At 35.1% G+C, this 24,395-nt stretch overlaps 1 protein-coding gene across 3 annotated transcripts in view; it reads right to left on the reverse strand.

The window, feature by feature from the left end:
• The window catches only part of LOC105499099 (leucine zipper protein 2), a 588,465-nt gene that overhangs the window by 272,803 nt on the left and 291,267 nt on the right, over positions 1 to 24,395 (reverse strand). The window lies entirely within an intron of this gene.

Consider the following 24,395-nt stretch of genomic DNA (forward strand, 5'->3'; position numbering starts at 1 on the left):
CATCCCTAGTTGACCATATACAGAAGATAAATGTACACTGACCTCACTTACCAGCCCTCTTCCATCTGTTGCCAAAGATTAGCATTGAAGAAACTCAAATGAAAGCCAAATGACGGAAGAATAAATTGATGTTGTCCATAGATCGTACTAATAATTCCTGGGCACACAGCAGAGTAATAATGGGTGAAATGCATACCACAAAGGGTCCATGAACACTATGCAGCATGGAAGCCTTCTATTTTCTTGATGAAATAAAAAGCAGGGTGTAATGGATAGGTTTATGCATCAATTTGGCTGGCCACAGTGCCCAGATGTTTGATCAAACATTGTTCTGGATGTTCCTATGAGGGCGTTTTTTGATGAGATTTGCATTTGAATTGGTGGCTTGTAAGTAAAGAGATTGCCCTTCATAATGTGGGTGGGCCTTGTCCAAGCACTCAAAGGCCTGAATAGAATAAAAGACAGACCTTCCTGGAGCAAGAGCAAGAGGGAGTTCAGCAGCAGATGGACTTCAGAGCTGAACTGCGTATTAGCTTTTCTCTGGGTCTTCAGCTTGCCTGCCTGCCATATAGATTATGGAATCGTCAGCCTCCAAAATCAAAGAAGCAATTATTGAAAATAAATAGTGTGTGTGTATATATATACATATATGTTGTGAATGTTATAATATATTTATATGAATATATATTTCCAGTTGGTTCGGTTTCTCTGGATAATTCTGATTAATATACAGGAATATCAACTGATAGTGTGGCTTTAGAAGGCAAGGCAGAGTTTTCAGTTTGAGGACAAAGAAGGAGGTATGAAATAGGCATCTGGGCTGGGCGTGGGGGCTCATGCCTGTAATCCCAGCACTTTGGGAGGCCAAGGTGGGTGGATCACGAGGTCAGGAGTTCAAGACCTGCCAGGCCAATATGGTGAAACCCCATCCCTACTACAAATACAAAAATTAGCTGGGTGTGATGGCGTGCACCTGTAGTCCCAGCTACTCAGGAGGCTGAGGCAGGATACTCACTTGTACCTGGGAGGCAGAGTTGCAGTGAGCCTAGACTGCACCACTGCACTCCAGCCTGAGCGACAGAGTGAGACTCAGTCTCAAAAAAAAAAAAAAAGAGAGAGAGAAAAATAAGAAAGAAATAGGCATCTGTAACAGTGAGAGAATTAAGGTACTGTTAAAGGTACAAAATTTCAGGATTGCTTAGAAGTAGTAAGGGCCCAATTAAGATTATTGATCATGAATTTTTTGTTTTGTTTTGCTTTTTGTTTTTTTGTTTTTTGGTTTTTTGAGACAGTCTTGCTCTGTCGCCCAGGCTGGAGTGCAGTGGCGCCATCTCGGCTCATTGCAAGCTCCACCTCCCGGGTTCACACCATTCTCCTGCCTCAGCCTCCCGAGTAGATGGGATTACAGGTGTCCGCCACCACACCCAGCTAATTTTTTGTATTTTTAGTAGAGATGGGGTTTCACCGTGTTAGCCAGGATGGTCTCGACCTCCTGACCTCGTGATCTACCCGCCTCGGCCTCCCAAAGTGCTGGGATTACAGGTGCAAGCCACGGCGCCCGGCTGATCATGAATTTAAATAGAGATGGATTATCATGTTTATCTGAGTTTCACAAGCCAACGATGTTTTACAAAAAAGTCTATGGGGACAATGCCCCAAAGAAATTAGCAGTCTTCAAATAGAAAACTTGCTTTAAGAAAGGATAAGACAGCCAGGCTTAGTGGCACAGACCTGTAGTCCCAGTGACTCAAGATGCTGAGGCAGGATTCCTTGAACTCAGAAATTCAAGACTAGCATAGGTCAACATTGTGTAACTTCTTTCAAAAAAGAAATAATAATCGTGTATATTGCATTGAGGACCTAGTTTTTTGAATTATAAGAATGACTATTAAATATGAACCTGATGCTTCTGTCAGTTTTTAACATACCATAAAGAAAATTAACGTGGGAGAATAAAAAATCTTGCATAGAAAATAAATGGAGGTGAGTGCTGGAGGTAGAATCATGAAAACTGTGACTAAGTGAAAACAAATATAGCAGAAATACAAATTGAGTTTAATTCTACAGTCCATCACTGCCTCTGCCGATTGCTTTACTAGGTGTAAATGAAAAACAATCACCTGACAATAGGAAACAATTTTATCCAGTTTACTATTAATTACCAATGATAATAATAATGATGGTCATTGCAACTAACATTAATGAGATTCTAACACTGTGCTAGTGACTATTCTGACCTCTTAGTTTTCACAATAAATCTATGTAGTAGATTTTATGATTATGTCTTTGTTGTAACTGCAGGAAATAAGAATATTCTGCCCCAAATTTTTGAACTTATAAAATCAGTTGACATTCAGCTCAATCCTTTTTTAACATCATGAGCACAATACAACTGATACTTTAGTGTTCAGCTTCAGGCTTTTGATTATTTGAAACATTTAAATAAGCTTATTTTAACTTAAAGAAATTAATTGTCCAGTGTTTCAGAAGGGTACCCAAATGTAACTGTTGAAATAATAAAGTCTTTTTAAATCATTTCAGGAGATCAAGGAGCAGGGAACAGAGACTTTGTCACTTGACTAAACAGAAACATTCAATTAACTCAAACACTCATTCCTCAATTAAATTGATAACTGGGCCTGAATTGGCTAAGAAAAGTTGTCAATCCTGCTGTTTTAGTGGTAGTTATTATTTTTCAAGTGTACAATACCTACTAAAGAATTCACAGATAGCATCATTCTATTTACCGATACAGGACTTTCTTATTGAAAATTTGGCTTCATATAAAAATACCTGAAAGAAAACATAGGCAACTATTTAATTCATTCCTGGAACAAGATAGTCTTTTTAATCATTAAAGCAAAGGTGGGAAAATAAAACAACACAAAACAATGGCATATATATGTATATAAATACATAATATACATATTTATCTATTATATATTTAATGGTATAATTTATAATATTTACTATTATATAATATAATGCAAATATGTATTTTATATATTATATAATTACATGGTTATATATTATATATTTGCATATATACAAATATAGACATATTTTATTATTCACATTAGGGGTAGGTGTTACAAATAGGCAGCCGTTAATATGATATTTACTCAGAATTTTTGGTACCATGAAAACTTGTATATGTATAGTAAATGGAAAGAAAAAATCCCATATTATTTACACAGAAGGGTCAGGACTATATTTATTAGATATGCCCATAAATTCTGACTACATTTTTCCCATGGTAAAATAATAAAACATACTATTTTCTCTGCTCCTGTATTTTATAATTTTTATATCAAACATGCATGCATGCAATTACAAAGGGAAATTAACCTAAAAATATAAAATTATAAAATATATAACATGCTTCTTGGTTTTAGGCTTCCCCAAAACATACATTTTACAACTCCTTCATAACTTTGAGGGATTTGTGATAGCCTAAATTAAAAAAGCAGTCATATACCAGGTGCCAGCTGATGACAAATGTGCCCACCAGCAAAGACGAGTTTATACATTGATGTACTCTGTGCCCCAACTCTGGGTACCACTTGAAGGGTCAAATGTAAAGCTTGTAAGTACCAACTCAAATAATTACATTTGGTGACTGCTTGTAGGAAGTCAGATCTATAGTTCCCGCTAGTTATAACTGGTGCCAATTTGGAACAAAGTATTTTTAGGGAGAAACAGAACAATTTCCCAGAGTCAGCACAGCCTCTTGAAGCCTGGAACTTTTCATCTGTGAGAGGAGAAGTGCAGGTTAAATGCTGTCTGAAATCTCTTCTTTCTCTAACAGTTTATATAATAGCACATATGTAGCATCCTAGCCATAATTTTATTGTTTGATATAACGATTTATCTTAACTGGGTTTTTTGTTCTCCTTCATTTTAATCATATTATGACAACATGTTATTATTGGAATTGACTACCAGAGTCATCTTGTCAAGCTCATTAAACTTCCTAATGAAATGTCAGACTCTTCTATAAATATGCCATTAATACTCCCAAGTAAATAACAATGTCTTTACAGGTCACAGGCTATTTAAATGACTCAGTTAAACATTTCCAAGCAAGGTCCATACTTTATTTAGTAATTCACATTTTGACACTTGCAATAGAAGATGACATACCTTTTTAACACACCATTAATAAAAAATCCACCTGTTACTTTGTATTTAAGCCTTAGATTGTTAGTGTCTTCTTTCCTCCTCTCCTTTTTCCTCTGAAGAACTTAGAGTATAGTAATTCCTCTGAAGAACTTAGAGTGTAATAGATAAGACAGCCTCATTAGTAGAAACTAGCCAGCAATCTGGTGAAAGCCACAATATAGATATGTGTACTAAATATGATGGGAGCAGATGATAAAGTCGATCAGCTTATGCAAGAGAGGTCGGAAAAGGCATCACAGAAGAGATGTCTTTCAAAGAGGAATTAGCATAAATGGTGTAACTGCAGGGAAGAAGCTATGTGTGAGGTATGGATCCACAGAAATGTGGATGGGGCTTTACACTTCCACAAGACTGTGGAATTAATATTGGGATCAAGTTTAATTGGTTTCCCAAAAGGCTAATCCCAAGTGAATTCTAATATCTGGATACTTATATATGTGAATGCATGTATTTACATGTACAGCATGTGTTTAGGCATAGAACATATGTGCATAAATGTATATCGTATACATTATATGTCTAATCATAAACAATATATGTTCCCATCAACAATAATACATTAGAAAATAGGAGTGACACAAAATTAAACTTTCGTGCAGATTCTACCTTGCTATCGTTAGCAGCATGTACAGCAAGAAGCATTCCTTTCATATTGTCACCAACTCACTATTGCCTTGTTTTACTGGAGGACTCACTCTTTGAGTGAACATGAATTGGACTCCATAGCATTTGGGAAACATACTTCCCTTGCAAAACAAACAAAAATGAAAACAAAAACAGATTGGAAATTCGAGTAATTATTGCTAGACAATGAATACATCTTGTTTTTGAAAAGAAATAGGTAAGTGATTTACCTTTTCGTGACAGAATCAATAAGCAGCTTCCAAAGGATGGAAGAAAAGAGGATTTACAAAAATCTTCTAATAGAACTAACACCATTAAATAAACACACTGATGACAATGTACCCTTATAATTTATTGGGTATCATCACCAATTTTTTTTCAAAAAAAATTTTTAATGATTTTTAATTGTACAGTAAGTGTTGGTAGTATTTTTCAACATTAATAATAAAAAATAAGATCTAAGCTTAGCTATATAAGAAGAAAACAAAGTAGAATAAAAACATGATAAATTTCATTTTCACTTAAGGGATTTAACTCTTAAAATGTTTGTTTCTGACATTACTGAAAAAAGGAAGTTCTGAATCTGTTTACATAATAGTTATGCTATATTCTGTTAATTCATAAGATATTGAACATGAAGTGATGCATCAATAGTCCAAACTCAGTGTCTAGGGGTATATTTAATGAAGTCACACAAGAAAGGCCTAGGAGTTGCACAAATGACACTAGGTTCAATTGAAATTCTTAGTAATTCAGGAAGTCTCCTTTCTACCCAAATAGGTGTCATCATTCATTTCCCAACAACAACAACAACAACAACAACAACAACAAAGATAGACCTTGAGAACTCAGATTAGGTATTAGTTTGGTTACTCAGTAACAACTTACTATGTATCATGCACTACTGTTTAAAACTTGGAGTAAACAGAGAACAAATAAGTACTCTTTCCCCTCGTCAACAGAGAAATGCATTGCAGTGTGATAACTTTTGAGTTATAAGAAGGGAAGCGCATTGCTGGAGCAAACAGAAGAGGTCAGTTCTCTAGCTCTGACAAGGTGTTTTCAGTTGCTACAAGAAAAGATCATAGTGCTCCAAAAAAGTTGAAGGGTGGATATTCATATATGAAGGCTATACTTTGCCTTATTTAAGCAAAAGCATAAGAAACAATAAAGATAATAAAACTTCTTAAGGCATGGGACAAATCTTAAAAGAAAAATTTTGGATATAAAGATTTTCCACACTAAAAAAATATATATATTTAATCATAGCGAATAAATGTTAACAGCAGTTACCTGTTACATAGTTCATCAGTTCATTAGTTATCAGTTACCAGTTAATTCATAACTTAGTGGAAAATAATTAAATATATGCAGCACCTAAAATTTTGCTGATTTGTACAGACACTTACTCAGAGTTTTGCCCACACCTATTTGCAAGAATATAATCATGTAGCCCTGACCAATTGCAAAATATACTAGGAGGCTAGTAAATACAGTCTCTAGCTAGGTAGATATAAATCTCAAGCCAAAACTCATTTTATATTACCAAAAGGAAGACTGGGAGATGAACAGTAGTCAACATATGGCTGTTTCTATCAAGCTAACATATTTTAAACTCAACTGGAGACCAGGGAAGACAGTGAGTGGCAGACAATATGTAAATGGCATACATACATTAAAAGTACAATACATTATATTTGTGACCTTAAACCTCAAAGATGTATGAAATATATGAGTCTCTGAGATTATCTAGAAGCATTAGTTTGAGATACACAGTTTATGAAATCAAATTTGTTCTAAACAAGTTATCTTTCAGTAGCCAAGTACCCAATTATTAGTGGTAAAAGAATTTAAAATGCATACCAGAGTAATCGTTTTGATTTAAATTCATGTTCCTCTAATTTGGAAAATTTTAGAACCTTACTTGGAAGAAACAAATTGATAACTGAGGTTAAGAAAAACCTTTTATCTCTTAAAAATAAAAATAGGTTTAATTTTTAAATTACAATTAGCAAATACATTTACCAGGTAAGCTTGAGTTGTGAGCAAATTTATAAAATTGTGTTGTCTTGGTTAGGAAAAAAAAAAAAGAATATTTATATTGAAAGCCCCTAGTCGCAGTTTTCTACTCTCTCAGCAAAGGCATAATCATATCTAGAAAAGAAGAAATGCATGGAAATATGAGAGCTGTAACATCCAACTTCACAAAATGCTTTACAAAGAATACAAAGAGAAGTTTATTTTCTTGCAGCTCTGACAAGAATAGTGAACTTAGACAGTGGACATGTGCTTGTGATAGTTACAAAGATTAAAAGAGAGTTATTTATGTGGTTGATGTCACATTTACTTCAAAGTCTATAGTCATGAGGGTTGGGGAACAGTAGGTATAATAAAAAGCACCTGAAAAACAGAGGAAAATATGAGTGCCTCATTCATTCTCTAGTCTCGTCTGGCTCTTTGCAAGTAAGCAAATTGGAGAGCCCCCTAAGATTTCGTTTTCTTTATCTCTTCCTTCCGTTTCATTTCAGAATGTGTTCTGACTGATTTACTGAATTGTGCAAAGATAACTGAAATTATATATATATAAAAGACTCGTCATTAAGAAGTGAAATTACACAGGTAACATTTTAGGACAAGAATGGCACAGGCAGAGCTTTCATTCCCTTTTTGATGAGCTATTTTTATTGTAAAAATATATCAAGCTAGCAATTAGTCAACAAGTACTTGCTGAGTACCTACTATTTGGTAGGCATTGTGTTCCTCAATGATAGTGATGGTGATGACAGAAAAGGAAAAATAGGGAAAGGAGGAGGAAGAGGAAGAGGAGAAAGTGAGAAAATATTAAAGCAAGACAGTTGTATAGTAGGGGACCAGGAGCTTATGTGTTTCAGAGCAGTGCTTACCAAATCTGATTTTTTTTTTCAGATGCTCTATTTTCTGTGGTTATAAAATTAAATCTCTGTTATAGTATACCAGGACCATTGGTTGCTTTGCAATCCATCATTGAGTCCTGGCAGCACCCCCAAATTTAGTATTTGGGAAATTATCTCTTGCTTATAGTACAGAGTTTGAGCACACCATTTAATCAGTAGTCCTGCTCTTCCTTGTCTAATAAATGTGCATGAGGCCCAATATAGACTGTGCTATATCTTCACAGCTGCCCTCTGACCATACTTCTAATGCTACAAAGGTTACTCTTCAAAAATTCCTTCACCAGCACTTTAAAGTTACTCAGTCAACAGATTGCCAGACTCTTCTGTTAACTCCTCAGTTGTACAATCAAATCTCTTTTACCTAAATTTAAGGAATGCAGATTGCCAACCTCAAGTCACACCTGATTCTGAATCTCTAAACAGCTATTAGAAATCTACATATTAAAGATGCTCTCTGAATGATTGTTAGTAGCCAGTCAGCACCTGCCCATTCAGCAACATTTGACAAGCACTTACTTAAGAGTCTTGTTATCCAAACTGTGGCATATGCATTGGTTTTGTTGGCATCACTTGGGAACTTGTTAGACTCTCAGGCCCCATTCTTAATCAGAATATTCATTTTTTGTAAGAACTCCAGGTGCTTCTCATACATATTAAAGTTTCAAAATCATGGGGGCAGACATCTTTTTTTTTTTTAATGTATTGGGTAAGGAAGATATTATAAGTCAATGTGAAATGCTAAATATATATCATGTGGTTTCTAGAGGCAGAAGTGTTCTTTAATGTATATTAATAAAACCTCCTTTCTATAAAATTGCAGCTCATTTGCAATTTCTTAATATCAGTTTTAGATTTCTAATATCACTATGATGTGTTATGAGGTCTATTTTTTTAAAGAAAATGGAAAATGGCAATGGAAATGAAAGTTTCTCTTACCCGTGGCTGTAAAATATCATGAAACACAGGTCTTCATAACTGATGGAGAAAATTACGCCATCTAGTGTTGCCTTCTGCAGCTTTCAGATATAAGGTAGGAAAGGACCTAATACTGTTTTGAGGGGCCAACTAGTGCAGAGTCAACATATTTCAATAATGGTAAATAGTGCAGTAAGAAATATCTCTGAGGTTAAACCAAACCTACGATTATATTATCATAGATCATATTGTCAATCTATTTTAATGATATCAACACGAATAGATTATTTATAGGAGAGAGGGGGAAGAAAAAGGGGACAAAAGGTGAAATGTCTCAGTTGATGGTTGAAAATACATTTGAAAGAGGTAGAAAGTAAACCACCACGGCACATGTATACCTATGTAACAAACTTGCACTTTCTGCACATGTACCCTAGAACTTAAAGTATAATAAAATTTTTTAAAAAGAGGTAGAAAGTTTAAATCTTCAATTAGGCTTAATGCAAAGTGATAAAGATTGAACATGGTAACTTGAATCCACTTTACAAGATTTGGTTAAAAGGAGAGAATATTAGCTCTTGTGTTAGACAGTCTGGCATCACACTCCAACTGTATGATTGACTGTATGACTTTTATTTCTCTTTCCATCTATTTCTTCACATAAAAACTGTGAATGAGGATGCTGAAAAGGGATTTTTGGCAACGTCTAACTAGCTCACATTTAAGTTGCTGCCTTTACTAGTGTTCTTAAAAATAACTTTTTAAAAGATTAAAGACTGTGCAAAACCAATATTATATGATGAAGATGTGATATAAACCACAGAACCACAGATAATGACTGATTAAATTCTGTGCACCTGTAGGAATTCCATTAAAAATGAACAGATAAACAAAACAGTTGTTCAAATTGAGTGACATAATGCATGTAAAACTCTTGGTAATATGGTAATATGGAGCCTGGCCCTGTCTGGTATCACAGAGTAGATACTGGTAAAGTGTTAGCTGTTGTTATTACGATCATCATCATCATCAACAGTCATTATCACCTACATCATGATTGGTACGTTGTTGTTAATATATTCCAGTGCTAGCAAATTTCCTGCTCAATAGTTTTTGTGTGAAGTAAATGAATATGATGCTTGGCTCCTTGTATACATTGTACAACTACCATATGTTTATTACATGTTTAAGAGGTCTTTTCCACACAAAGCAAAGGTTGAAAACAAGGCATGGAAGATCTTATTGATCTTATTTCCTCCCTGCGTAACATGGTGCTCAGGACTCAGAAGTAGTGTGATAAGTAACAGTTGAAGATAAAACACTTGGGTGCTTTGCAATCATCTATAAATTCTATCCAATGGTCAAAAGGGAATGCTTGTCAGAGTTTCAGTTCAGTTTCAGAATTAATGCCTGGAAATGGAATCCACCATCATAAAACACACTTAAGTAATTAATGCTAATGATAACCTGAATACCTGCCCTATTTCTTCCCCATCTGTCTTAGTTTCCTAATTAAATTACCACAAATTGAGTGTTGCAGAACAACAAAAATGTATTATTTAATAATTTTGAAAGCCAAACGTCAGAAGTAACCAGCCCAGAATCAGGAGCAAGCAGTGTTGAGCTCCCTCCAGATGTCCTGGGGGAGTATATATCCCTTGCCTCTTCCATTTTCTCACGGCTAGTGTAATACCTTGGATTTACACCCACATCCACATCCCTCCCATTATCAAAGTCAGCATCTTCAAATTTCTATCGCCCTGTCTTCATATCAGTTCCTCTCCTATGTGTGTGTCAAATCTCTCTCTGCCTTTCTCTTATAAAGACACTTGTGATTACATTTAGGGTCTACAGAAATTACCCAGGATAATCTCATCACCTCAAGATCCTTAACTGTATCACATATACAAATACATTTTTGCCTTATAAGGTTGCATGGTCATTTCAGGAATGAGGATATGATTTCTCTGGGCTACTTTTCAGCCTACTACATGTATTTTCCATGGAAGAGCTGATTAAAGAATATGCCATGAGTAATGTTTAGCCTTGACCGGCCATTAATTAACACTTTACATTTATTATGAAAGAACAAGGAGGGGCACAACGATAGTTATTCTTGTAATTATTATCTCTTTTTACCCTCACAACTGTGCTGGTCAGTATTGACGTTTCTATTTCAATGATAACATTTAAGTATCTCAAATGTTAAGTGTGACCCATGTGATGAAAAACTGGTACAGATACACAGATTTTTTGCAAACTATGTCAACTTTCTTACTACCCATGACATTTGCTTTTTGTCTTCTAAGCACTGGCATTTTCTTATGTCTGAGGGAGAAAATAGTTGATAACTGCTTAAGTGATTGTTTCAAGAATACTTCCAACACTTTGTAAATGTGCACACTTGCTAGAAATAACCCAGAAAATAATGTTTTACTTTTAAAAAATCAACTTCTTTCAAAGTTAACATTTTACCATCATAAATATAGGTGCAATGGTGAAAATTTCTTCAAATAATCTTGGTTAACTCTTCATGGTGTATTTTTCTATGGCATGTACTAGAGAATAGCATACTTTGACATTTAAAAATACACACACATATATACACACATATTTCTGAAATGCTCAGAAAATCTCTGGGCAAATCCAAACACATTTGAGAGTCACTTGTTTGAAATACTAATGACCATTCAGTTGGAATTTACATTGAGTTTGGTACTCAGGTATTACTGATGGTATCAGTTGATGTGCTATTTATACTTGTGGAATTGTGAAGGTGAAATTTAAAAAATCATGGGGATCATTTTATACAAACCTCTTATTTTACCAGTGATATTCACCAAAGTTGTGACTTTTCCCTGATGACACAGTAAATAAGTCTTAAATGCTAGAAAGAAATCTGCTCTTCATTCTCAATCCAAGCGAAGTTTCTTTTCTCATCTTTCCTTCCTTTCTTTCTTTTTATGTTCCTTCATTTACTTTCTTTCTTCTTTTATTTTTTGTTTCTTACATGCTTTTATCCTTTCTCTCAGTGCAGCATGTCACAGTAACCAGGAGTAAAATATCTTGCCTTTCAGCCCCTTCTGTAAAAATCTAAGAATTCAAGTTTTAGCTGGTTCTAATCAATATGAGATTTTCTAATTTCTATATTTTTAAGGTTATTATACATTTTATTTATTTGTTTATTTATTTATTTTTGAGAAAGGATCTTGCTCTGTTGCCCAGGCTGGAACGCAGTGGTGTGACCACAACTCATTGTGGTCTCATACTCTTAGGCTCAAGAGACCCCTTCACTTCAGCCTCTAAATAGCTAGGACTACAGGCATGCATCACGATGCCCAGCTGATTTTTTTATCTTTTATGTTTTTTTTTTATTTTTTGCAGAGACAAAGTCTCACTATGTTGCCCAGGTAGTCTCAAATTCTTGGACTCAAGCATTCCTGTCACCTCAGCTTCCAAAAGTGCTGGGATTCCAGACAAAAGCCACTGTACCCAGCTTATTATACATTTGATTTAAGAAAAACTTCTCACCATTTTGAGAACTCTCATTTCTATGAGTTATGGATAGTGGTCCATTATATGATACTGATAGAAATATAACATATTCAATGAATATTTATCATTCACTCAACAAATAGTTATCAGGTGTCTACTATGTTACAGAAAATGTGGAGAAGATATAATATTAGAAAAAGAGAAAGCCTTTGTTCTTGTAACTTTAAGAAAATAATGCTTGTATAGTGTATTATGTACTTTAAATACACTAATAGGAGAGATTTCATGTTATATGCTCATTACCATACACAAAATAATTAAAAACCAAACAGAAGAGAAGAATGAAAATGAACAAGTATATCAATTAGTTATATACTATAATATCAAGGATTAGTAACTGCTGTAAAGAAAATAAAGTAAAATGAAGTGTTCAATTTTTCTATTACACATGGCTTTTAGAATAAGACTATAAGTTGTAAAAAAAATGTATAAATTTTATATAGAAGTTAAATAAAAGTATAACTTTTATACTTAGGATTAATATAAATATGTTTACTATTTTGTCATTGAAACAGTTACCAATTTTGATACATTAGATTTTCATTAGGAATCCACTAGGATAATATATGTGTATTTTATTTTTATAGTTTTTAATAGTAAGTCTTAAGTATATTGTCTGAATTTGTTTCTTCTCTGTCTGTCATGAAAGCAGTATTCTTTCTATTTTTCCAACTTGTTTAAATGGAGCCCCCCAAGAATTTACCTTTTTCACACCTTTAACAAGTTGTAGCTCCTTACACTTCCCAAATCCAATCCCTATGCTTAAGTAAAGACTACTTACAGTGTCACCAAGGGGATGGAACCCATGTCCTGTTGGGAATGAAGGCTGTATAGGCATAGAAGTTCCAGTCATAATGCTGGATACAAGAAGCACAAAGGGGGGTGTCAAGTACATGCAATGAAATGATGAATCTCTGAGGACTGAAAAGAAAGCCATTCTTCCATTTCCTTCCAGGTACAGAAATGGAGATGATCATTTACCTACCATCATATGACTAGAGCTTCTTTAGTGCCATTTTATGGAGTATCTGAATGTAGTAAGTAAATATAAAAGATGAAGAATGAAGATCCTCAATATGTTTAGAACAATGGTAGAATTATAGCCAAGGGTACATTACTAACAAATATATGGCAATGTGAATACATCACATATCACTTGGGACCAGAAGCAATTACATTATTACTGCATTCTATGATCTGAAGGATATTAAGAAAAGGATTGAGAATGGCAGGGAGTAGTAAAAATATTTGATAGTTTTCTGGATATATTTAGTTATCAGTCCAGGTACTCTTCTATAATGAACTCTTCTTTCCTGTGGGAAATCTGTGTTTTCAGTAGGGTAAGTTTCATCCAACATAAGAGCAGAAATGTGACTCAGGTTTAGCAATTAAACGGCCCATTTCCCTGACCATGGTGGTTGACTCAGGAATGTGATCAATTCAGTATCTTCTCTGGGATTTTTCTGCTAGTCCAATTTGAAAAGGTTTTCTCCATAGGCTATTGTTTCTAAGTAAAATATGAATTGCGCAGTTGTTAGTCTTCTTGTCTGACATGTGGAAAGAAATACTTCGAGAGACGAAATGAGACCGTCTAAAAGTGAGAAATAGAGTCCTGTCTTATCTTGGTATTTTTATTAATAAGTTTAACTTATAGTTCTAAGTTATAAAGTTGTTGATTGATTTTTAGAACTTAAGAAGCTTTTGACTGGTTGTTTGATTTTTAGAACCACTGCTAAGCAAACATTTATCTGTATGTAACACTGCTTATTGATGAACTAATTTTACCTCAGAACCCAGTAACAATAATGGAGGATGATGATAGCTTCCATTTGTTGACAGCTTAATATGTACTAAATGTCTAACGTGCATAGTTTTCTCATGTACTAAATCAACCACATTTTGAGGTACATAAAATAATGTTTACAAAAGACACAAGAGGAAAGACACAAGAGTAAAGAGCTAAACTTTCCCCTTTACTTGAAGCCTGTTCAGGGAACACTAGCTATCTCTCCATCAGAGAGCAGAAAAAGTGACCCAGATGCAACCAGGGGTATAAGGAGCATGGTTTCAACCAAGTCACGTCTAAGACTGAATGCAATGTAGTTATCCTAGCTAACATTCTGCTGTAGGAAATTACTGAGTGAAATTAATTAATAAAAGCAGTAAATAAAATGAAATTTAAAGTAGGCTGCAAACTTCCATAAGACAGCCATCCTGCCTTACCACTGGAATACTAAGTAAAAAGTCTACAACATCTTTGAGAAGGAGAAAGTTGGCTGATGTATCAGCTAAGATAACTTTTCAGATTTATGTTTCTTTATATTATGCTTTGGCTGTAACAATTGGATTGGCTGTCCCAATGTCCTTTTATAACAGATACTTACAGCATTGATTTGGGAACTGCAGATATTTTCTTTTCAAGTAAGATGGACTGAAATTGGATTCCACTACAATGCACTATCAAAATGAACTACTTTATGCACATTAATAAACAACTAACAATTTCTTCACCTACAAGGCGACTTGTGAGGTATCAACATTTTCATGTTTACTTTCTTTGTAGTGAGCAAATAGTCATAAATTCAAATTATTTTATACTTTTCAAAAGCTATCCCTTAGATGAAGCCTTCAGTAGCCATTACATGTTTCTAGGTTATTGTCATCATCTTCCCCATTTCCATGTTATATTATAAAACTCTCATTTCAATGATTTTCGTTGTAGTTGTTTTGTGCAATTTTAGTAATTATTATTGTATTTTATATTATATGGCAAATATCTCACCAGTTATGTAATATTGCTAGAGTAGGTAGATAGCCAGAAATGAGCAGGCAAGGGATCCCCCTGGGAAAAGATCCCCCTGTGCACTCCTCCAAAACTCACTGGAGAGTAGCCTTTTGCTGATTATAGTAGTAAAGAACATACTTCTAGGTGGAGATTTTAAATGCTACTGAGACATATATATATTTTCTATATATATTCTTCATATATATATTTCTCTATATATATTCTTCATATATATTTTCTCTATATATATGTTCTTCATATATATTTTTTCTATATATATTCTTTTTATGTGTGTATATATATATATATATAGAGAGAGAGAGAGAGAGAGAGAGAGATAATTTACTAAGTATTAACTCATTAACTCACACAATCACAGGGCCCCACAATAGGCCATCTATAGGCTGAGGGGCAGAGTCTGAGCTCCAAAACCAAATAATTTGAAGTCTAATGTTTGAGGGCAAGAAGCATCCAGCACGAGAGAAAGATACAGGTTGAGAGGCTAGTCCAGTCTCTCTTTTCACATTTTTCTGCCTGCTTATATTCTGGCCATGCTGGCAGCTGATTCGATTGTGCCCACCCAGATTAAGGGTGGGTCTACCTCTCCCAGTCCACTGGCTCAAATGTTAATCTCCTTTGGCAACATCCTCACAGACATACCCAGGATCAATACTTTGTATCCTTCAATCCAATCAAGTTGACACTCAGTATTAACCATCACAGATGCTGCCCACTGACAGAAAGAAGGACAATGGCTACAGCTACATTGGCTACAGGTGGCCTTGTGGTTAGGGTCCTCAGGCACTGAAGGGGGCTTAACAGGCCCTAGTGGGAGATAACCATGCTAGAGATTTTCCTTTGTGACAAGCATGTGCACTCCTCCAAAACTCACCAGAGAGTAGCCTTTTGCTGATTATAATACTAAAGAACATACTTCTAGGTGGAGATTTTAAACGCTGCTGAGACATGAGACGTGTACTAGCGTGTACGACCACAGAACGTGTGCACCCTGAGGGACCTCCTAAACCATGAATAATTCACACCCCTTCGTGAATAATTATATAATATTCTCATAATAAAGTAAGTCTCCCAACTCTGGCTGCTGATAGCTCATTCTTTTGAGCAGCCCACACTGTCTCATCCTTCACAGTGTACTACCTGTAAGTAAACACTGTTATGACTATTTTTCCAACTAGACCAGCCTGGAGCTATTTTCTACACCTCTCTAGGAGTATACTTTATCTTCCTCCAATAAACTTTGCTACTTAAAGTTTGCTATTCATCTCTTGGCTGAATTCTTTCTTCCAAGTTAGACAAGAACCAAGGATTTCTGTACTTCTCAGTAACAATATTAAATGTATGACATTAAATCTTTACATTTCTCATAGTTAGAGATTGTTTTACTTAATTTGATTTTAAAAACGCTCATCATCACTGGCCATCAGAGAAATGCAAATCAAAACCACAATGAGATACCATCTCACACCAGTTAGAATGGCGATCATTCAAAAGTCAGGAAACAACAGGTGCTGGAGAGGATGTGGAGAAATAGGAACACTTTTACACTGTTGGTGGGATTGTAAACTAGTTCAACCATTATGGAAAACAGTATGGCGATTCCTCAAGGATCTAGAACTAGATGTACCATATGACCCAGCCATCCCATTACTGGGTATATACCCAAAGGATTATAAATTATGCTGCTATAAAGACACATGCACACGTATGTTTATTGCGGCACTATTCACAATAGCAAAGACTTGGAATCAACCCAAATGTCCATCAGTGACAGATTGGATTAAGAAAATGTGGCACATATACACCATGGAATACTATGCAGCCATAAAAAAGGATGAGTTTGTGTCCTTTGTAGGGACATGGATGCAGCTGGAAACCATCATTCTTAGCAAACTATCACAAGAACAGAAAACCAAACACCGCATGTTCTCACTCATAGGTGGGAACTGAACAATGAGATCACTTGGACTCAGGAAGGGGAACATCACACACAGGGGCCTATCATGGGGAGGGGGTAGGGGGGAGGGATTGCACTGGGAGTTATACCTGATGTAAATGACGAGTTGATGTGTGCAGCACAGCAACATGGCACAAGTATACATATGTAACAAACCTGCACGTTATGCACATGTACCCTACAACTTAAAGTATAATAATAATAAATTTTAAAAAAATAATAATAATAATACTTGTATGCCTCTGGAATCTAGCACAATGTTGGGACAATATTGGGAATTAAGTAATATATTCCAGAAATAAATATACAGATAAATATTACAATATGCATTTAAATAAGCAATTTTAGGATACTTCCATAGATACATTTATACCTAATAAAATGCTTTCTGCTTGCCTTTCAAAAAAAAACCAAAAAACCAAAAATACATAAAACTACGCTCTTTGTGAGGAATATACAAAATGCCACAGATGGTGGAGTGGTTTAATAGTATCACCCCAAAATTCATGTCTACCTAGAACTTCAGAATATGAACTTATTTGGAAATCAGGTCTTTGCACATGAAATTATGTTAAAACAAGGTCATACTGGATTAGAGTGTGTTCAAAATCTAATAACTGATGTCGTTATAAGAAGAGAAGACACACAAAGACACATGAATAAGAAGGTCATATGAATACTGAAGCAGAGATTGGAGTGATACCACTACAAGCCAAAGGGCGTCATGGATTGCCAGGAGATGCTAGAAGCCAAGAAGAGGCACTGTTGACACTGTAGATTGAGACTTGTAGCCTCCAGAATTGAGAGACAGGAAATTCCTGTTGTTTTAAGACACATACTTTTTTTATAGTTTTTAACAGTAACCTTAGAACCTTATATGGATAGTTCATAGGAAGCTTCACGTGCTGGATATGAAATTAACCAGAACAATCAGTTGACCAACATTTCACAGAAATCATTGCTTAAGAGGCAAATCACCAGGAATAAAGTGAAAAAAAAAGTTATAATTAAATGACTTAAAAACCTCTTGGGTCCTGTACTCAGTAAATATTTGACTCAAACTCTTACACCTATTCATCTGCTGACAGGCATAAGAATTCATTTTCAGAATGGTGACCCTGAACCACTCTATCATGTTATGAAATATCCCATCATCTTCACTTCAGTGTGTTTACTGAGGCAAGAAGGTAGAATAATTTATTTAAGAAAGATTTACAACCACAAGAATTGAACCAAAGTGAGTTTTCTTCTTAAAATTTAGAGTTTTATTAACTTTAGATCATTGGTTATTGACCTTTATTGTGTTTTTGGTTTAATCAAGGACTCCTTCTGAGAATCTAGACCCTCTTCCTTGAAAAATACCACACATATACCATTTTTCGGTATCATTTCAGGATGGTAGGTGATTCTTAGATATCAATCTTTATATATTGTGGGATCTTTAAGCATCCCTATGAGGGAAAATTGCTAATTAGGAATTGTATTCTCCTCTTCTCGTGCTGCTAATAAAGACATAACTGAGACTGGGTAATTTATAAAGGAAAGAGGTTTACTTGCCTCACAGCTCCACATGGCTGGGAAGTTCCGACAATCATGACGGAAGGTGAATGAGGAGCACAGTCATGTCTTACATGGTGTCAGGTCAGGCAAGAAGAGCTTGTGCAGGGGAACTCTCATTTATAAAACCATCAGATCTCATCAGACTTATTCACTACCAGGAGAACAAAGTGGGGAAAACTGCCCTCATGATTCAATCATCTCCACCTGTCCCACACCCTTGACACATGGAGATTATTACAATTTAAGGTGAGATTTGGGTAGGGACACAGCCACATCTTACCAGTATTTAAGCTTTTATCTCCTATTTTGGAGCTATTGTCTTTTTTTATTATTTTTTAATTCATGTAATTCATTAGTACTAGTAAGAACAGACTTGAATGTGGTCTTAATACATTCCCAATATATGCAAAGTCCTGGCCCTGTGTTGTTTTTGTGAAAAATATGAATTATGATGTATGGAAAGTAGGTTTCTAACTTCAAGGAATTTGAATCATGTTAAGAAAATAATACAAACGCAAAGTTAAAAATCACAAGAATAGATAAGATGTCATGTACATACATAAGATACTATAACATACATTCACACAGTATTGAGTACTCCATCATTGGTACTCAGAACTTGTTTCTCACTGATTCAATAGCCTTCAATGACGACCTACTATATTCTAAAGCTGGTTATCATGGACTGTAACTCTTTATTAAGAAAAGTTACCTTTAATACACAGGTTACTAATTTATGAGGCCTTCTTTCTACAATGTGAAAGCTTTCTATAGTATCAAATCTATATTTCCTGTGAAAAAGTAAAACAGACAAATAAAAATAAACAAAATCTGAAAATTCATTGAGGCTCTAGGGCAGATATGACTCAGGCTTTATTATTCAGACATGATCCCTGCAATACGTGGATAGAGAAATCTGTTACTTGAGAAAATAGACTAAATGTTATCCATCCTCTGTTGCAGAAGGTCCAGGGTGGTGTGGTGCTGGAGCCTGCAGTGGCAGGGCAGCAGTCAGGCTGGCATCTTCCTGATTCAGGCAGAGGCAGCACTTTTTCAAGACAGCCAAATCAGTGGTGTGTTTGTTGAGTTGTTTCTAAAGTACAACCTAGAAGCTGTATTTTTAGCTCTTCCAACAATTTCGTAAGGTATCTATAGGAATTAATACATTCCTTTCTCTAAAGAACAAATTTTGTCATAACCAAGAATAATAACTGCTTCACTGCCCCCCAAAACAATTTTTTTATTAATCATATTCCTGGATATGTGTCAATGGCTATTTGGAACTATTTGAGAATCCAGAAATTGGCCAGTGACTTGAATTATACAAGATTTTTCTCCCAGGCATTTATAGCAATGACATTAAAACAAAATATAAAAGGACATTAAAACAGTTGATAACAGGAGCTGAAGAAGACGTATTAATAAGCCAGAATTCGGTAAACTATACGGTCCATATAACAAACAGATGAGCAAGATAACTGAGAGACTGAAAGAGCGGAAAATAGAGACATGAAATAATAAAAGGAAAAGGATGCCACCAACATAGAGTAGCTGGATTAATTTCTGATTTCCACCACTGAGCAGAATCAAACCCACTTTTATGATTACTGATCCAATTTAAACTAAAGATATTTGTTCCAGTGCCTGATTTGTCTAATAATTCCTAGACTTATATTATCCTACCCATTCCTGAGCCTCTTTTATATCTCAGACCATTACAGACAAACTGATTTTATCCTAGAAGAAAAATAATTACAATTCAAGAACATTGCAAATGATAGTACAGAAAGGGTATTTTGGAAGTGAAAGAATAAATTCTGAACTTTGAGAATTTAGTGTCCAGGTGCGATGGCTCACCCCTGTAATCCCAGAACTTAGGGAGCCTGAAGCAGGCAGATCACTTGAGGTCAGGAGTTCGAGACCAGCCTGGCCAATATGGCAAAACCCCATCTCTACTGAAAATACAAAAAAAGTAGGCAGGAGTGGTGGTGCACGTCTGTAGTCCCAGAAACTCAGGAGGCTAAGACAGGAGAATCACCTGAACCCAGGAGGCAGAGATTACAGTGAGCCAAGATCGTGCCACTGCACTCCAGCCTGGGTGAAACAGCAAGACTCTGTCTCAAAAAAAAAAAAAAAAAAAAAAAAAAAGAGAGAGAGAGAGAGAGAATTTAGTGTGATTCTCTATTTCATCCTTACCTTGAATGAGTCTCAGGAAATCAATTATAATCCAAAAAAAAAAGAAAAGAAAAAACCACAGAATACCATAGAAGAAAGTAAGGAAAATACATCTGCCCCATCTTTTCTATCTTTCCCTTCTCTTCCATGTCTATCTACTCACTAAATCAAGACAGAATGTGTTTTTCATTATTTTATCAAAAACAAGTTCAAATTTTTTAAAGCTTTTTGTTTATTAGGTTTTTGACACATAATTGTACATACTTATCAGGTGCAATGTGATGTTCAATACATGCATAGACTGTGTAATTATCAAGTCAGGGTAATTAACATATCTACCACCTCAAACACTTGTTATTTCCCTGTGGTGAGAACATTCAAAATCCTCTTTTCTAACTATTTTGAAATACATAACACACTATTGGTGACTACAGTGATCCTACTGTGCAATAAGACACAGAACTTAATTCTCCCACCTAACTTTAACTTTGTACCTGTTGACCAATCTTTTTCCATCTCCTTCTACTCCCTACTTTCTCCAGCTTCTGATAACCACTATTCTCTCTACTTCTTTGAGATCAACTTTTGTAGATTCCTCATATGAGTGACATCATACAGTATTTGTCCTTCTGTGCTTGGCTAATTTCCTCTAACACAATGTCCTCTAGGTTCATCCATGTTTGCACAAATGACAGGATTTCACTATTTTAAATAGCTGAATAGTATTTCATTGTTTTATATACCACATTTTTATCCATTCATCTATAAACACATTGATTCCATGTTTTAGCTATTGTGATAGTGCTGCAATAAACATGAGTGCGTAGACGTCTCTTCAACATATCGATTTCGTTTCCTTTGGATATATACCAAGTAATTACGTTATTGGATCATATGGTAGTTCTATTTTTAATTTTTTGAGAAATTTTCATATTGTTATTCATAATGGCTGTACTAACTGAAGTCCCATCACTAGTGTCTAACAGTTCTTTCTCCACATCCTTGCCAGCTTTCCTTACTTCTCTTTTTGATATTAGCCATTTTAACTGAGGTAAGTTGATATTTTATCACAGCTTTAACTGGCATTTTCCTGATGATTAGTGATGTTGAGGGTATTTTCTTATTTATCTGTTGAGCATTTGTAAATCTTCTTCTGATAAATGTCTATGCAGATATTTTGCCCATTTTATCAGATTATTCATTTGCTACTTAATTGCTTGAGTTTCTTACATATTTTAAATATTAACCCCTTGAGCATAGACTGTTTAAATACTAGCGTCCATCAAGTATTTCCAGCTATATAATTCTTTAAAAAGCCCTGAACATTATCCAACTAGCACCTTTATTTAAAAATTATGGCAGGGCGCAGTGGCTCATGCCTGTAATCCCAGCACTTTAGGAGGCCAAAGCGGGTGGATCACCTGAGATCAGGAATTAAGACCAGCCTGGCTAACATGACAAAACCCCATCTCCACTAAAAATATAATGCCTGTAGTCCCAGCTACTTGGGAGGCTGAGGCAGGAGAATCGTTTGAACCCAGGAGGCAGAGGTTGCAGTGAGCTGAGATGGCACCACTGCACTCCAGTCTGGGTGACAGAGTGAGACCCTGTCTCAAAAAAAGAAAAAAAAAAAAATTCGACAATTAAAAATGCTTGTACCAGGGCCTGATTTGCTTAATATTTCCTAGACTTACATATTATGCTACTCATTCTTGAGCCTGTCTTATATCTCAGACCATTACAGACAAATTGATTTTATCTTAGGGGTAAAATAAATAAAATTCAAAAAAAAAAAAAAAGAATTGATAATGTAGAAAGGCTTTTTTGAAAGTGAAAGTCAGAATAAATTCTGAACTTTGAAGCGTGCGAGATTGACTACATGATGAGGCAGCTGCCATATGTATGGAAGTTAGAGAAGGGAGGTTGAATTTTTCATTTGTTTCCTTGTTGTGATTTATTTTATGGTGCAAAATTGTATATTTTTTTTTGCGACCAAACCGTATTCAAACACAAAATGCAAAATAAACATTGAAAGCACAAGCATGTTTTAAAGTAAATTAAAATGGAGATGAGCCCTGAAGAATCCTTGAGCAGACAAAGCCAGTTGGGCTTTGTAAGTGACCTAAAGTTGTTTGATTTGCAAATGTGTGAAAAACTTAATGTGGGCCACTGTAAATAAATGCCTGTATTAAAGAAAAACAGATCTTGAGCTTAACCACACAGAAGAAACAAATTTGTAATTTTATAACTAGAGATTTTCCAATGGGATAGACCAAATACAGCAACTGTCTAACTGTAACTAAACAAATATTTTCTTTGCTTCCCTTCGATTTTAGTCACATAAAAACCTTCCACTATATTTCCTTAGTGAAGCTCCTGAGCCACTTCTAGTTCAGAACAGCCCAATTTACGCACTGTTGTTTGCTCAAATAAACTCTTTGAAAATAGTACTATATCTCAGTTAACCTTTTAAACAGAAAGATTACACAAGAGAGATTAGAACTAGAGATTTAGATCAGAAAGTTACTGAAAAACTGGTGATATATCAATTATAAGTCCAATTTTGCATATAGGAAATCTTACATTCTACAAATTACACACTAAAAATATAAGTTTTGGAGGGAAAATGGGATTGGGGAAGACCACTTACTTGTAACATTGTTACCAGAGCAAAAAAAACCAACAAGCTGGGTATAGTGATTCACACCTGTAATTTCAGCACTTTGGGAGGCTGATGTGGGTGGATCACAGCTGAGATCAGGAGTTACAGACCAACCTGGCCAACACAGTGATAGCCCATCTGTACTAAAAATAAAAAAATTAGCTGGGTTTGGTGGCACATGCCTGTAGTCCCAGCTACTCAGGAGGCTGAGCCGGGGGTATCACTTGAACCCACGAGGTGGAGGTTGCAGTAAGCTGAGATCGCGCCACTGCACTCTAGCCTGGGTGACAGAGAGAGACTAAGAAAAACAATAACGAAACTAATAAAAGTGTAAATACAATTTTTTTTGCATTTATCTCAAACATCATAGTCATTTGATTCTTTGCAGCTTTATATTCAGGATTTAGTGTTCTTCTTTTGGGATGCAGATCCTGGAGGGAATTGACTTCTAATAAAGCACACTATAATCAAAATTAATATTTGATGCAGATTTTTCATAAATCTCTTGTTTCAACGCAAAGGAAAAGTCTTAACAGAAACTTCTGTATTCATATCTTACCTAGCAAAAAGCGTAAGAGTTTTAACACAATACCTATCACTACAACCACTAAAAGGAAGCCCTTTCGTAAGTTTTCAATCTTTTTCTTATGTCCTTGTATTGATAACGATTTCTTTAAAATTTGAAAAGTCCTTTGCCTGACTGCTTCAAAACCCAACATATTGGAAAGAAAAGCAAAATGATTTTTAAAGCTTTGCCAACATTATTTCACCCCTTGTTAATTGTTAATATGATCATTTGATGCAAAGAAATACACACTGTTGCAGAATAGATTTGACTTGAACGTTTCATAAAAAAAGAATATAAAGAGAAAAGCAGAGGGCCAAAAACTGAAACTTAGAGACCACATCAATCACAATAGAGCTTTTGTAAGTCACAACAGTACAATTCAGAGGTTAAAAGTGGCGCCCATGAGAAGATATAGGTAGCTGGAGATAGATGAAATAAAAGTGCTTGAAATACTCTGATTG

Source organism: Macaca nemestrina, chromosome 12 (assembly GCF_043159975.1).
Source record: "Macaca nemestrina isolate mMacNem1 chromosome 12, mMacNem.hap1, whole genome shotgun sequence".
In the NCBI taxonomy this organism is placed as follows: Eukaryota; Metazoa; Chordata; class Mammalia; order Primates; family Cercopithecidae; genus Macaca; species Macaca nemestrina.